Genomic DNA, 14,810 nt, shown 5'->3' with positions numbered 1-14,810 from the left:
TTCCTGCGGGCATACTTTGCAAATCTAAAGAACAGAAAGTGTAAACTGTAAACATCAGGAACTATAAACTGTAAACAAACTGTGCAAATGCAGATAATAAATGAAAAGCAATAAATAATGAGCATGAAATAACAAGATAACAGTCCTTAAATGAGTGGAGTTATCCCCTTTTGTTCAAGAGCCTGATGGTTGAGGGGTAGTAATTGTTTGTGAACCTGGTCCTGAGATACCTGTACCTTTACCTGATGGTAGCAGCAAGAAAAGAGCCTGGCCTGGGTGCTGATGATGGATGCTGCTTTTCTACAGCAACGTTTCATGTAGATGTGCTAAATGGTTGGGAAGGGTTGACCCGTGATGTACTGGACCGAATCCACTATCTTTTGAAGGATTTTCTGCTCAAAGGCATTGGTATTCCCATACCAGGCTGTAATGTAGCCAGTCAGCACACTTTCCACCAGGCATCTACAGAGGTTTGCTAATGCTTTTGATGTGAAAACAAATCAGATTGATTTAGAGTCACAGGCCATAGAAACAGGCTCTTTGGCCCAACATGTCTGCCTCTTCTTCTTGGGCCCTTACCTGCTCCATGGAGCATAGGTCATTGATGACTTAACGTCTCCATTGTCCAAAGTCGATGGTATGGTTGGAGTTCATCAATGTTTCTGTAATCCATTGCATTCACTGTACAGAGGATTGGCCAATACAGCTTCACTAGAGCCCTGTAGACCAGCCTTACATGTTTCCACCTCTCACGACAGGGAAGTGGGGTTGGACTTTGAGAGGTAAACATATCTGTCCTGCTAATGAACTGCCATGTTTACTTTCATATCTCCAAGCATATCTTCTGTAGCCAATTCTCCTGCCAGCTGCCTCCACTAGAAATAATTTACAGTGGCCAATTAACCTACCAACTTGAACATCTTTGGCATGCGGGTGGAAACTTGAGCACCTGGTCAAAATCCACATGATCACAGGGAGAACATGCAGACTCCATGTGGTCAGTATTTAAAGTCAGGCACAAAACCTGGATCTGAAATTGTGAGTGAATTCAGTGAATCTTCTAGCACTGTGCCACTCTACTAAACAAAATTATTCCCTGCAATGTGAATAATCAATGTTGATATAACATGGACCTGCACCATTTTGAGAAGTTATTCAGTGCATTAAGAAAATGACATGTTCATTGACAGTGACCGAGCAGTCCTGAAAATTAACAGTGAGTTGATGAAAATCTGGAGTGTTATTCACTGACAGAAGACTGTACAAATACAGGGACTTTAAGAATATAACATGAAGCACTGGCCAACACAAACTAGTGCAATAAGCTTAGTTTTTAAAATATCAAGAAATAATTTTTTTAATTCTTCAGCATTTTATCTGACTGATACTCAAGTACAGAAGGCAAAACACTTGGTATTATATACTGTTGTATTTGCAAGTGTACGTATAGTAATAATTTGAGCTTGCTAAACCCTGCGTCTGGGTTTTAAGATTAGGTTGAGCCAATATTGCATAATTGCTATTGACAAAATGAATAGTACCTTCCTCAACTCATACTATCTTTTATGGTCCATAACATCTATTCATCCCAACTTACAGAACCTGCAAATAGAGTTTGTATTAGCTTGATATCCCTGTATTACTCTGAGTCCGATGGATCTATACTAGAATTCTGCCTCAGTACATGTGTGCATAATTGTGACTGTTATTCACGGAGTGGTGTTTTATCACTGCCAGAGCAGATGTGAAATGATGTAAGAAATATTTCAATGAAAAGTGTGGAGCTTTCCCAGAGTTCTAAAACTCAACTGGCATCACCAAAAGAGACTAAATGGTTGTTCATTTGATTGTAGTTTTTTATTTGGTCTTGCTATGTGTATTATGTAAGAAAACTGCAAAATCCAGGTCAATTCATGAAGGATTAGCCCCACATTTACCAGCAACGAATTGTAAGCCTAAAAAATACTAAATGGATCATTTAACTATGAAAAACATCACAATAAAAACTAACCCTGTCTTCATGCACATGAAGTATGTACCCAATTAATTATAGCCACTGTGGGGTAAAGAGTATATAGAGAATGGATAGACTGAACATTTTTCAAATGAAGTCCTGCATATATCTCAAATTTTTCAAACTAAAACCATTAAAATGTAATTTTGGCAATGTACACAATTCCGTTAAGTTATACTGAAACTTAAATCTGTCTAACAATAGCTGGTATGAATGCCATAACAAAGCATAGAGTGCCATCTTTCCTGCTGTCATCATACACTGCATCAGCTCCACTTCTCTGCATATTGTAAATAAGGCACTGTTCTGTCCCTAGGCCAAACTTTGAATCTTAATTCATCAGAGTGAATGGGTTAGTGATAGATCGGACATTAAAATTCCAACTAATCTGAAACAAGAAACCACCCTATCTCAAACTTACATTAACATTTAATGTAAGCAGAATGAGGGGCAAGTGGCAAATCTGTTTTCAGGACTTTGAGAAATACTAAATCCATGAGGTCAATGCCTTTACACCAGAAGGCACACTGTACACCCATACCTCCCTCCCTCCACCCTGCTACATCACTGAAACACACTCTCTTTCCATCTGCTCTCAGGACCTTCCCAATTTTATTTTCAGTTCCTCCTCAGTATATTTGGAATCCACATCTCAGATTCTCTTCTTCAGTTTTTTTGTGTTTTAATTATCCCAGGGAAGCTGAGTTCCCTTTGTAAAACCCGGAAGCATTTTTGGTAAGTACAGGAAGTGATATAAGAGATCACTCCCATTTACTGCTTTCATATAATCTCTTATTAACACCCACTCACACCCCTTCACCTGAACCTTCCATTAATACAACCACCCAATGTGTCTGAAGTTTGCCTGCCTTATGTAAATAATGCAGACATGATAAACCAAGTATTGACGGGTACTTATGTATGTTCCATATTTATATATTAATAAGTATATCAGAATGTTAACTGGAATGCTAAAGTGAATTCCCATCTGGCTGAAGTGGATTATAATTAAAGGTTCAGATTTCAATTTTTCTTTACAGCGCAGGGCACTAATGTATTCTTGTAACAAGTAATACCATTTAATACACCAGAAAAATTGAAATTGAATATAGGACAAACTTAATCCATTTTAAACATTTCTATTCCACACAGCACATCTACTAAGAAAATAGAAGAATCTTTTTTGTTCGATGTCTTAGTTCCAGGGCAAATTCTAATCCTTTTGCACGAACTAAAATGGATGCTGTCTGAACTACCAAGTTTTTCTGGCATTATCTGTTTTTATGACAAATTCTAAGCCATAATTTCTTATGACTGTATTATATTGGGTCTTTTGAAGTTAAGTAGATTCCTAAAGAGCAATCATAAATCCTGTGAAATTCCTAGAAAGGTTGCATTAGAATTTATCTCCTGTAACTTCTAGTTACAGTGCAGATAATTTCCCAGTTTAATAGTTGCCACAGCAGTTTCCAAACAAAGTAATTCTAGCTTTGCTTTGATATAAGTCTGGGAGGAGAAGTTTGGAAGTTGCTCAAGGGAGATATTTTCATGACAATTTAATTTTTATAATGTGAATTTATTTGGATATATTAATGCCAATTGTTATTTAACTCTGTGCTGTGGGGAAAATGTTCAGCTTTATGTCACCGGGTAGAATTGAAGTTGGCTATTCCATTAACTGGCATTTTTCATCCAGAGGGTCAGTGAGGTTGCTGTGCTGACAGAGTTTTGTTAACTCTTCAATTTGGATATTTGGGAAGTACGGGAAGTGACTAACTATATGTTTTCTTTATTTGTTTTCAGGATGAACATAATTAATATATAATTCCCTAAATCTTGAGAATGGGCTGTTTTTTACTTCCTTCAGCAGTCCCAGTGTTTATTGCTGATACCATTCTCATGCATCAAAATGTAATCGAGAGTTTAATTGAAGGTGAAGCTCTATGATATGTAAAGTCTTTCACAACCTAATTTTTTTTCATGTTGAGTTCCACCCAGGGTCAACCTGTCATCAGGTGTATGAGATTGGTCCTGTTCAGTTGTGCTTGACTGGAATTTAACAAATGCAAGGTCATTTCACAGCAAAGTCTGTACCTCAGCACTGGGTATCATGAGGTATTACATGTGTTACCATAGCAACTTCTAAGCTCTCTTGAGTAAGCATATTGCTACATATTTAATCATTCACAGTTTACAACTCAAAATTCAAGATAAAACTAGAAACAAGGTCACAGCATTGTGCAATCTTGCCATAATTATGGCAGCATACTTTCCAAAACTTGGTTCGCTATAAATAACCTTACACAACTTGAATAATAGGAATTTTCACTATAGATATAAAACATGCAATTGATCAAGTTTACAAACTATGTCTATCACTACATATCTATTTCCAGATTCTGATTTGATTTGCAGTCACATGAACATCAGTTAACTATTTCAGATCTACTTGGAAGAGAAGCAGAGGAGTTATCCCTTCTTCCTCAGACAATATTTGTTCTGGAATTAACACCTCAAAACAAATGATCAGTTCATTATTACAAGCTTGTTTTCTCCATATATGTTTGTTAATTGGCTGCTGTATTTATTACAGCAGTGCCTATCCTCCAAACTTCTTCGTTGGCTGTAAAATATTTTAAGATGTCCTGGAGATGGACAACAAATTGCATGGATGGACAACTTTCCTTAGGAGCTGGTGTGTTGAGGATCAGTGGACAATGAAAGGATTTTACTTTGATGAATTTTACTCCTGTTGGGCGACACAATATGACAGCCCTGCTCAGATTTTAAATGCTGGCTTTACCAAGTTCTCCATGTCATGTGTATGAAAACAAGAAATATGGGCCACCATCTCAGTTTATATGTGCGGTGAACTACATATACCTGTCTGGACACGCCCCCCCCCCCCCCCCTGAGCTGACTGCTCCTGTGGCTCCTCCCACTGACCGTGGCTCCTCCCACAGACCCCGGTATAAAGGCGATTGAGGCCTGAGCCCTGCCCTCAGTCTCCAGGATGTAGCATGGTGGTCAATTGCTGCTTGTTCATTCTTCCAGTCAATAAAAGCCAATATCTCGCCTCACGTCTCAGAGAGTTATTGATGGTGCATCAATATGGTCCTACTTTTGTTCACTCAGAGGATTCCAAATATCTAGAAATCCCTACCTGGAAAATCAGAGGTTCTTTGTAAACTGTATATTCAAAACTGAGGGAAACAAAATTAACAGACGGTAATGTTTCAAGAAAAATGGAGTTCAGGAAGGAAAATTAAGTTCAGAAAGTAGAACCAGTACTCAGAAGAATATTAACATTTAGTGGCATTGGCATTTTCAGGCCTATGTTAAAAGCTGTGCAGAGCAATCAAGAGAGTAAGAGACAGCCAAATTGAAGAAAACCAATGGTACAGGTCAAAGATTTAAAAATTTAAAACATAAGAAATAAGGATGGAGAAAAATCATATGGTTGTTCAAAGTTGTCCCATCCTTTAGTAAGGTATTGGCTTTATCTTCTTTGACATCATTTTCCTTTCATTTTGGGGGGGATATTGTATTGTTGGGATTTTGAGCCATAAATTGGAAAAGAGAGAAAGGAGGCATGGGTTTTGCTATCATTAACTTCAAATATTATCTAGGTTTGTGGAAAACCTTTTCAGATGCATTATCCTTATTGCCCTCCTATTTTAATATGTAGTAAAATGCATTAGTTATTATAATAATGGTATTTATATATAAACATAAAAATATCATAGCAAAATCACTTTTAAAATAAATCAACTCATTACATTATATATTACAGAGTTAGTCTTAAACCAGTGACTAGGGCTAATTTATTTCTTTAAACAGAGAGCTGTTGCTGTTTCAAGCTGGGTTATAATATGCAGTTTGCATTTCATTATATGTCCAGTGTTATTTTTATCTGACATTTTAGTTTTACAACAATGTGAAATTACACTACATTTTGTGAATACGTGAGATGAGAGGCTGATTCTTTTCATTCTAAGCATGATTACAGATAGTTTCTGTGCTTTATTTAAAGAGTTAAAGGAAATTCATTAATATAGAAGTTGCTTATCTTCATCCATGCTTAGTAAATTTGAAATTATTTCTTTATATTAAAAAGTTTTAAGCATTTTGTAACTATTTTCTGGTGATTCTTCCTCATGTTGTTGGAAGATTGTGAATCTTAGCACTTCTGCAAGATGAAAGGCAGTAGAAAGTACGCACAACAATAAGCCAATCAGAATGTGCCTCTTCTAATAATGCTGGGCTACTTATTAGTGAGCTAATAAGGCTTTGTACAGTTTAAAGATGTTTGGGCGGAGATAGCAGAGAGGGGTCAATGTAATGTCACACACCAACTGCACTTGGGATGAAAGGAGGTGTCTGACCTGAGCACAACTGCAAAGGTCAAGAACCCATCTTGCTGTGAATTGTCCTGCTGCAAGATTAGTAGATAAATATGGATGAGGAAAGCCCATCCACCCAAAAAGACCTCATTGAAACATCTGATTTTTCTATCTATGGCTTTTTGCCTCCATTGTTCTAACCAGAAGTCCATTTTATGCGTTGGTCACTGTTTGGATGAGAAAGAATTTTCTGGACTTCATCCCTACAGAACTCCTTTGAACAGAACAAACATAATCTCTGATTTCAGCATGAGTTTATAAAAATATGCAAATGAATGAGCAGCAATCTTGCCTAAACTTGACATCTAAAGTATGAAATTTCAAAATCATTGAAGAACTTTACCAAGAAATTCAAACATGCTGTAAATAAATGTTGATTTTTTAAAATTTTACTTTAATGGCCATACAGAGGTAACACAAGGTAGTGATATGTCTGCCTGCTTATTAAGCTCTGAAAAAGAGGATAAGGAGTGAAAATTGTACATTAATTTTGGGCAACACGTAGATGTGACTCGAAGCTGCATCTGAGGCTGATTAATGGACTTTGTAGTGCAGCAGGCTGTACGAGGCAAAGATTTTTCAATCTCTTAGAGCTCTATAGAGCTTTAGACAACATCTCATGTGACTTGCAGATAGTGATGCAGGAGTAGGGAAGTGAGACTCTCACATCAGCATAGGGCAAGCTAAAGTCCTCCTGTACCTACAGTCCTCATTGTCTGAGTAATGGTGACACGAGGAACTGCAGATTGAGGAATTTGGAGCACCAAGCAATCTGCTGGAGGACTCAGCAGGTCAAACAGCATCTGTAGGGGGAAATGAATTGTCAATGTTTTGGGTCAAAACCCTGCATCAGGACTAATTAATAGTTACTTTCAAGAGCTGTTGCTTGTGAGGGACTGTGAAACAGTAATGTTTTTGAATGTTAAGAGTTATCCTTCCATTTGATAACCTTTTCCAGGTAGTAATGTGGATGTTGTTTTGCCTTATCTTTCCAACTCTGAAGAATAGCATGGTCTGACTCATTTGAGCAGAATTTTCTGTTTCTCTTCACTCATTTATGAGATGTGGGTGCTTTTGGCAAAGTCATCATGCGATTTCCATTCTAATTTTTTCTTGAAATGGTTGGCTTGCTGGAATATCTTAGAGAGCTGTTGGCAGTAAGCCACCTTGCTGTGGATCTTAGACTCAAGAGATTTTGCGGTTACTGGAATCTCTGCTGGAATTCTACAGATACTGGAATCATGGATTCCTGCACTATCACAATGAGGCCAAATTCAGGTAGGACGAGCAACACCTCATATTCCTTCCGGTACTTTCTCTGCCACCCCCCCCCCATTTCTTTCTTCTTTCTTTCCCCAGTGTGGCTTCTTTCATTCTCTTCGTTACCTTTCACCTCCCTCTAGTTTCCCTCCTACTTCCTTTTTTTCCATGGTCCTACTGTCCTCTCCTATTAGATTTCTACTTCTTCAGCCCTTTACCTTTTCCACCTACTACTTACAGCTTCTTGCTTCATCCCCTTCTGCCTACATATCTACTTTCCCCCTCACCTGATTTCAAATATTACCTGTCAGCTTGTACTTCTTTCCCTCCCCCCCCCCTTCTTACTCTGGCTTCTGCCCCCTTCCTTTCCAGTCCTGATAAAGCATCTCAGCACAAAGCATCAACTGTTTATTTTCTTCCATAGATGCTGCCTGGTCTGCATTTTTTGCATGTTGCTGTGGATCTGTGTTGTGCTGTGTTTCTGGGAGTCTGGGAGTGCACATAACAGATTATCTCACCTCTTTAGTCAAGAAAACTCAGCAGTATCTCCAGTTCTTGAGGAGACTAATTTGAGTGAAGCTCTCCACTCCCCCACTCCCATTATTACAGAGTATCTTGACCAGCTGCATCACTGTCTGTGCAGGAATTTGAAAGCATTTGACTGCAAAACCTTACAAAGGATTGTGAGGTCTGTTGAGAGTATCTCTTCCACCATCTGAGATATTTACCAAAATTGCAGGGCCCTTGGCATTGTCAGTGATCCCTCCCATCTATCCAACAATCTCTTTGAATCCCCTACCATCTGGTAGGAGGTAACGTAGCATTAGGTCAAGGACTGATAGGGCGGGAAATAGCTTCATCCCCCCCCACCCCAGACCATGACTGAATTCCTTGCCAGCTCCCAGGTCTTCCTTGCAACCACCCTGGCCTTCCCATGTATGAAGAGCCAGTAGCAGTATAGTGTTTATCTTTTAACTTGTAAATGCACCTTATTATTTGTTAATTAATTTATTTTATTTATTAAGAGATACAGCGTGGAACAGACTCTTATGGCACAATGAGCCACACTGCCCAGCAACCCACCTATTTAGCCCTAGCCTAATCACAGGACAGCTTACAATGACCAATTAACCTACCAACTGGTACATCTTTGGACTGTGAGATGAAACTGCAGCACCTGGAGAAAATCCATTACTCACATGAAGAATGTACAAGCTGCTTACAGACGGCATCAGAATTGAACTTCGAACTCCAATGCCCCATCCCAGCTCTAATGGTGTTGCACTAACTGCTACACTACAGTGTAATATTATTTATGGTAATATTACTTTATGTCGATGGTAATGACTGGTGTCTCCACTATGTTCTGGGCTAGGACATTTGTTTTCTTTAGGCTGATGGTAAGCCTGAAGTCCTTGAGTGCCTTAGGGAAGCGATCCATGAGAGTCAGTAGTTGCTGTTTGGTGTGCGAGGTTTTAGCAGCATCATCGGCAAAGAGCATGTCACTTATTAAGATCTTTCGCACCTTTGTTCTTGCTCTCAGGCGCGCAGGGTTGTATAGCCGCCCATCATACCTGGTGTGCATGTAGATGCCTTCTGTCGATATCCCAAACGCGTGCTTCAATAGCATAGAGAAGAAGATGCCGAATAATGTTGGGGCCAACACACATCCTTGTGTGACTCCACTACAAATAGCGAAGGGTTCTGATGAGCTGCCATCGTACTGAGCAGTAGCCCTCATGTCATCATGGAATGACTTGATGATGCTTTGGGGTTTTGGGAGACAGCCAATCTTGATGAGAATCTGAAAGAGTCCATCTCCGCTGACAAGGTCGAATGCCTTGGTCAAGTCCTTGAAAGCGACATAGAGGGGTTTCTGTTGTTCCCTGCATTTCTGGAGGTGACGGAGTGAGAAAATCATGTCGACAAATGTCCTTGCCCAGAATGTAGTGGAGACACCAGTCATTACCATCGACAATTACGATCTAGAAGTGGTCCACCAGTTCACATACTTGAGGTCAACCATTGCGACACTCTCTCCCTCAATGCTGAAATCAATAGGCAAAGCAACATTGATCCTTGCTCAACTCTCCTCGCAGGTCTAGGAGAATCCGAAACTTGCTACAAAGATCAAGACTGCCTTGTACAAGGCATGCGTTATCAGCACCCTCCTGTATGGTAGTGAGACTTGGACCATCTACTCCAAACAAGAGAGGAAACTCAATAGTTTTCACCTGCGCAGCCTTCGCTGCATCCTCAGCATCACCTGGAGAGACAAAGTCCCAAACTCTGAGGTCCTGTCCTGCACTGGACTTCCCACAATGTTCACGCTTTTAAAACTACGCAGACTGCACTGGCTGGGCCACGTCCGTCATATGAAGGATGGTAGACTGCCAAAGAACATCCTCTACGGAGAACTAGCAACAGGCAAGAGGAATGTTGGTAGACCCCAACTTCACTTCAAGGACCCCTGCAAGCGCGACATGAAAGCCTTAAGAATCAACACAGACTGCTGGGAGGACACAGCAGATGACCACAACAAATAATGAGGTACTTTTCATCAACACCTAGAGCAAGGCGGAAGAGTGATCCTGAGTCAGTTTGAGGAGCGGAGAGCTAAACGTAGAGCACAGCGGACAGCAGACAACAATTCCACGATGCCCTACATATGCAGCAACTGTGGCAGAGCCTATCGTTCCAGGATCAGCCTCAATAGCCACAGTCGACGCTGCTCGACAAACCGGAGACTACCAGAGGTGCAGTACCCTGGTCGACCATGACTGACGGAGGCCACACACACGTTACTTTATGAGTTGTGTGTGAATTGTATGTACTGTATTGTGCACCTTGGTCCAGAGGACCATTGTTGCATTTGACAGTATACATGTAGACAGTTGAAATGACAATAAAATCGAACTTGAACTTGGACCTCCTATCTTACATAAACCAATGCAGGCAAGGACAGGAGAGCAAATTCTCTCCCCTTAAGAACATCACCAGATCACTTGAAAGAGAGTCCAGCCATCTCAAGGCTGCCGATTTAAATAACTAAATTTATATGCTGCAGCCACTGTTGTGAGATTTAAACTCATGGCACAACTGCTCTATATGATTCTATGGTTTTAGGTCAGAATTGAAAAGTGACTGTCTTTAACTCTCTGAAAACTACTTTTAGCCACTGTATTTCTAATGTGGTAACTTGTATTGTGATGATCAGTCACCACTTTTTTCTTTAAATCTTTTAAGACTTTAGTTGTATGCTGTGTGTGTTCGGTTATAGGGAGATACCATTGCTGAACAAAGGGTAACAGAAGATGATAAAGTACTGTTCTTGTCTTCTTGCATACTGATAATATCAAATTCACAGCCTAAATTACAGGTCAAAAGTAATTAATCCTATTCTTGGAGTTATTGTTCAGGAGGTACTGCCAATGGCAAATACCACCACCCAGTGGTCTCAACATAAACCTTCGACTGTGTTATTAAAGGGTTGTTATTAATGTTAAAATTTGAAGACTGCATTGTGGCCTCACCATTACTCAGATATGAGATGGGATTCTGCTGTTACTTTGATGTTCCCACAAGTTTACAGAGGAAATAAACAATCATCCAGAACTGTAAATGTATAACTCCAAATTATGTGAAATTGCAACTGCTCTTAATTTGAAAATCAAAAGAAAAAATGCAAATCTAAAATAAAGACCCAAAATGCTGGCAACATTTAGCAGGGTCAGGGTAGTATCTGTGAAAAGATAACAGGGTTACCATGTCGAGTTAGAACCGCCCCGTTTTGTTGAGCTGAATTGTGACCTGTGAATTTATATGCCCCAGATGCATTCATATTGAACTACATCATGTGTATGAAGTCAAATGCTGTTTATCTTATGCTAGGAGAGTTCAGGAAATAACTTCAGTGCTGGATGACACAGGCTTGTTTTTGTTATTGCCAGGTACAGAGACAATAAAATGAAAAATGTGCCAACTGGAAGTTCTGGCATTGACTGTATTAGATACTTCTAACATTCATGTATATTGGATCTTGCAGTAGAAGCAGATAATATCACCTGACAGTTTGACAGATGAACTACTGAGGAGTGCAACTGTGCAAATGGAAAGCATATGTTTCAATATTGTAGAATGTGAGGCCAGCACCTTTATCCACTGCTGTGAATGATTGGCAAGGAGGCTTCATGATGATGCTGAATCTCTCAGCCAATGTTACACAGTCTGAGTAGTACTTAATGTGGGCTTCATTTTTTTATATAAGAGGCATGAAATTTGAACTGTTATTGAAATGCTGCAAATAATTTTGTAAAATCCTATCCTTTGAGGGGTAAAATTGCAGAGAGAGTCATTGCGTCTAACTGTGACAAGAATCACTGTGATGTATCTGTATAATTTAAGGGACATAATTAATTAAAAACAGTCTCAATGCTGATGCAAATCTTTAAAACAGAGCTAACCAAATTTGTAACCAATTTTTTTACTAATAGCTGAAATAATCTTTTTAACCTTGTGTACCACTTACTCATCACATACAGGAGTCACAATATAACTCAAGTCAAGTCAAGTCACTTTTTATTATCATTTCGACCATAACTGCTGGAACAGTACATAATAAAAATGAGACAGCGTTTTTCAGGACCATGGTGTTACATGACACAGTACAAAATTGGTAAATTGGTTTATTATTGTCACATGTACAATGAAAAGCTTATCTTGCACACAATTCATATAGATCAATTCATTACAACAGTGCATTGAGGTATTACTAGGTAAGATGATATTGAGTGCAGAACAAAGTTCATAATAATGTAGACTATGAGGTCAGGAATCTATATATCATACTAGAGGACCATTCTGTGTGGCAAAAAAAACACAGCAGCGTCTCTTCCACCTCAGGTGACTGAAGAAGTTCAGCATGAGCCCCCAAATCCTCAAGACCATCTACAGGGGTACAATTGAGAGTATCCTGGCTGGCTGTATCACTGCCTGGTATGGGATCTGCACCAACCTCGATTGCTGGCCGCTGCAGAGGGTGGTACAGACAGCCCAGCACACCTGTGGATGTGAACTTCCCCCCATTGAAACCATTTACAGCAGCAGGTGCTCAAAGGAAGCTTGAAGATAATTGATGACACCAGTCATTCCAACCATAAACTGTTTCAGCTGCTTCCGTCTGGCAAATGCTACCGCAGCACTAAACCCAGAACCAACAGGCTATGGGACATGGTAAAATTACCATGCTTCTGAAGGTTTCAGAGGTAGTTCCAGGCCACCAAATAATAGACAGAAATAAAAGGAGATTTGTTTAAAGTTACAAAAAGTTTGGAGCTTAGGATGACTCCTTATGCGATGCAGTGAGGTGCTAAAGAGTTTCACCCTCTCTCAAAATAGTGGGCTTGGTTTGAATTTTTGCTCAGAGGTCTGAGATTTTAGTACAAATTGTACATTCCTGAGATCATACAAGGTTTCTGACTTTTCAAGTTGGCACTGTTAATATATCATATAAATAGATGTGCAATAGCAGAATGTCATATAACAAACTAATTGTAATGTAATAGTTATTAATTATGTAATATGTATAATACACATATTACCCCCACCCACCACCACCACTACTTTATCATTTCCTGCACTCACCTTATGTACACACACTCGTGTGCCTAGCATCGTTTCATGGGTTTATCTTATAAGCTATTTTATGTATTTATAGATAGATAGATAGTGTTCCTTATTGTGTTTTTGTGTTGCATCGGATATGGATTAACAATTATTCAATTCTCTTTTACACTTGTGTACTGGAAATGACATTAAACAAACTTCAATCTTGAATAGATTGTACTTCAAACATTTCCAGTAACCATTTTCATTCTTTTCTGCAGTTACACATTTCCACCACGTGATGGAGCTTTAAATGGTCTTGAAGAAGCAAACCTTCCTGCATGATAAGACTTCCTCTGTGGAAAGAAAAATGGTTAATGTTTCAGTGCGAAGATCATCGATACTGAGAAAGTGAAAAAAAAAGACATTAATTTTGAGTTAAATGCGGTTAGGAATGATCGATGGGACAAAAGAAATACTGTATCTCTCTTCAAGTGAGGTCAGGATTCTGAGGAGATCCAGCTGTTTCAACAGTCTTTGGTGGAGAGACTAACAGGAAAAACTACAGAGAGAAGAAACAACTGAGGGAACATATAAAAGCTGTGAGATGCAGGGTGGAACAATTACAGCATTCTGAGACAAGAAGTGTATGCCCAGCAAAACAAACAGGGTTGATAGAGGGAGAAATATAATTACTATTAAAGATTTTGGCAGAACTAGCCAGTTCTGATATAAACAAAGTAATTTTCTGAAAGTATTGATTTCAGTACCAAGTCCCAAAAGGCTGTCACATGTCCTGAAGATGTTGTGCGGAAGCTCATAGCAGGCAGGTCAGAATGAAAAAAGGATGGGCAATTAAAATGCGGCAGTTCGGATCTCAGAGTCATCAAGAAGGCTACAGATAACTGGCCACAAAGCAGTCACATAAACAGAAGCACTTAGTTCCTCCAGTGTGGAGAAAACCACATCATGTGCACTGAATCCAAATGACTTGCAAGTCAATCACTGTTTCACCGAAATGGAAACTTAAAGCATGATAAGACCATAAGATCACAAGATGTAGGAACATCATTAGGCCATTTGGCCCATTGAGTTTGCTCCGCCATTCTATCTGAGCTGATTTATTATCCCTCTCAATTCCATTCTCCTGCCTTCCTCCCAGTAACCTTTGATACCTTTACTAATCAAGAACATATCAACCTTTGCGTTAAATATACCCAATGACTTGTCATCCACAGCCATCTGTGGCAGTGAATTTCACCGATTTACCACCCTCTGGCTAAAGAAGTTGCTCCTCATCTCTGTTCTAAAGGGCTGTCTTTATTCTGAGACTGTACCTTCTGGTTCTAAACTCCACCACTACTGGAAACATTTTCTCAACTTCCACTCAATCTAGGCCTTTCAATATTTGATAGGTTTCAATGAGATACTCCCTCATTCTTTTAAACTCCAGCAAGTACAGGCCCTGAGCCATCAAACGCTCTTCAACCCTTTCAATCATGGAATTATTCTCATGAACCTCCTCAGGA

The 14,810-nt window shown here is 39.4% G+C and overlaps 1 long non-coding RNA gene across 1 annotated transcript in view; it reads left to right on the top strand.

The window, feature by feature from the left end:
• The window catches only part of LOC140726866 (uncharacterized), a 65,503-nt gene extending 51,547 nt beyond the window's left edge, over positions 1-13,956 (top strand). Inside the window, exon 3 of the long non-coding RNA XR_012098746.1 lies at positions 13,563-13,956. This is a non-coding gene — a long non-coding RNA (uncharacterized lncRNA). The remainder of the gene's footprint in view (positions 1-13,562) is intronic.
• Positions 13,957-14,810: the final 854 nt, after the last annotated feature.

The sequence above is a fragment of the Hemitrygon akajei genome, chromosome 4 (assembly GCF_048418815.1).
Source record: "Hemitrygon akajei chromosome 4, sHemAka1.3, whole genome shotgun sequence".
Lineage (NCBI taxonomy): Eukaryota > Metazoa > Chordata > Chondrichthyes > Myliobatiformes > Dasyatidae > Hemitrygon > Hemitrygon akajei.
This window is presented reverse-complemented; position numbering and strand designations above follow the sequence as displayed.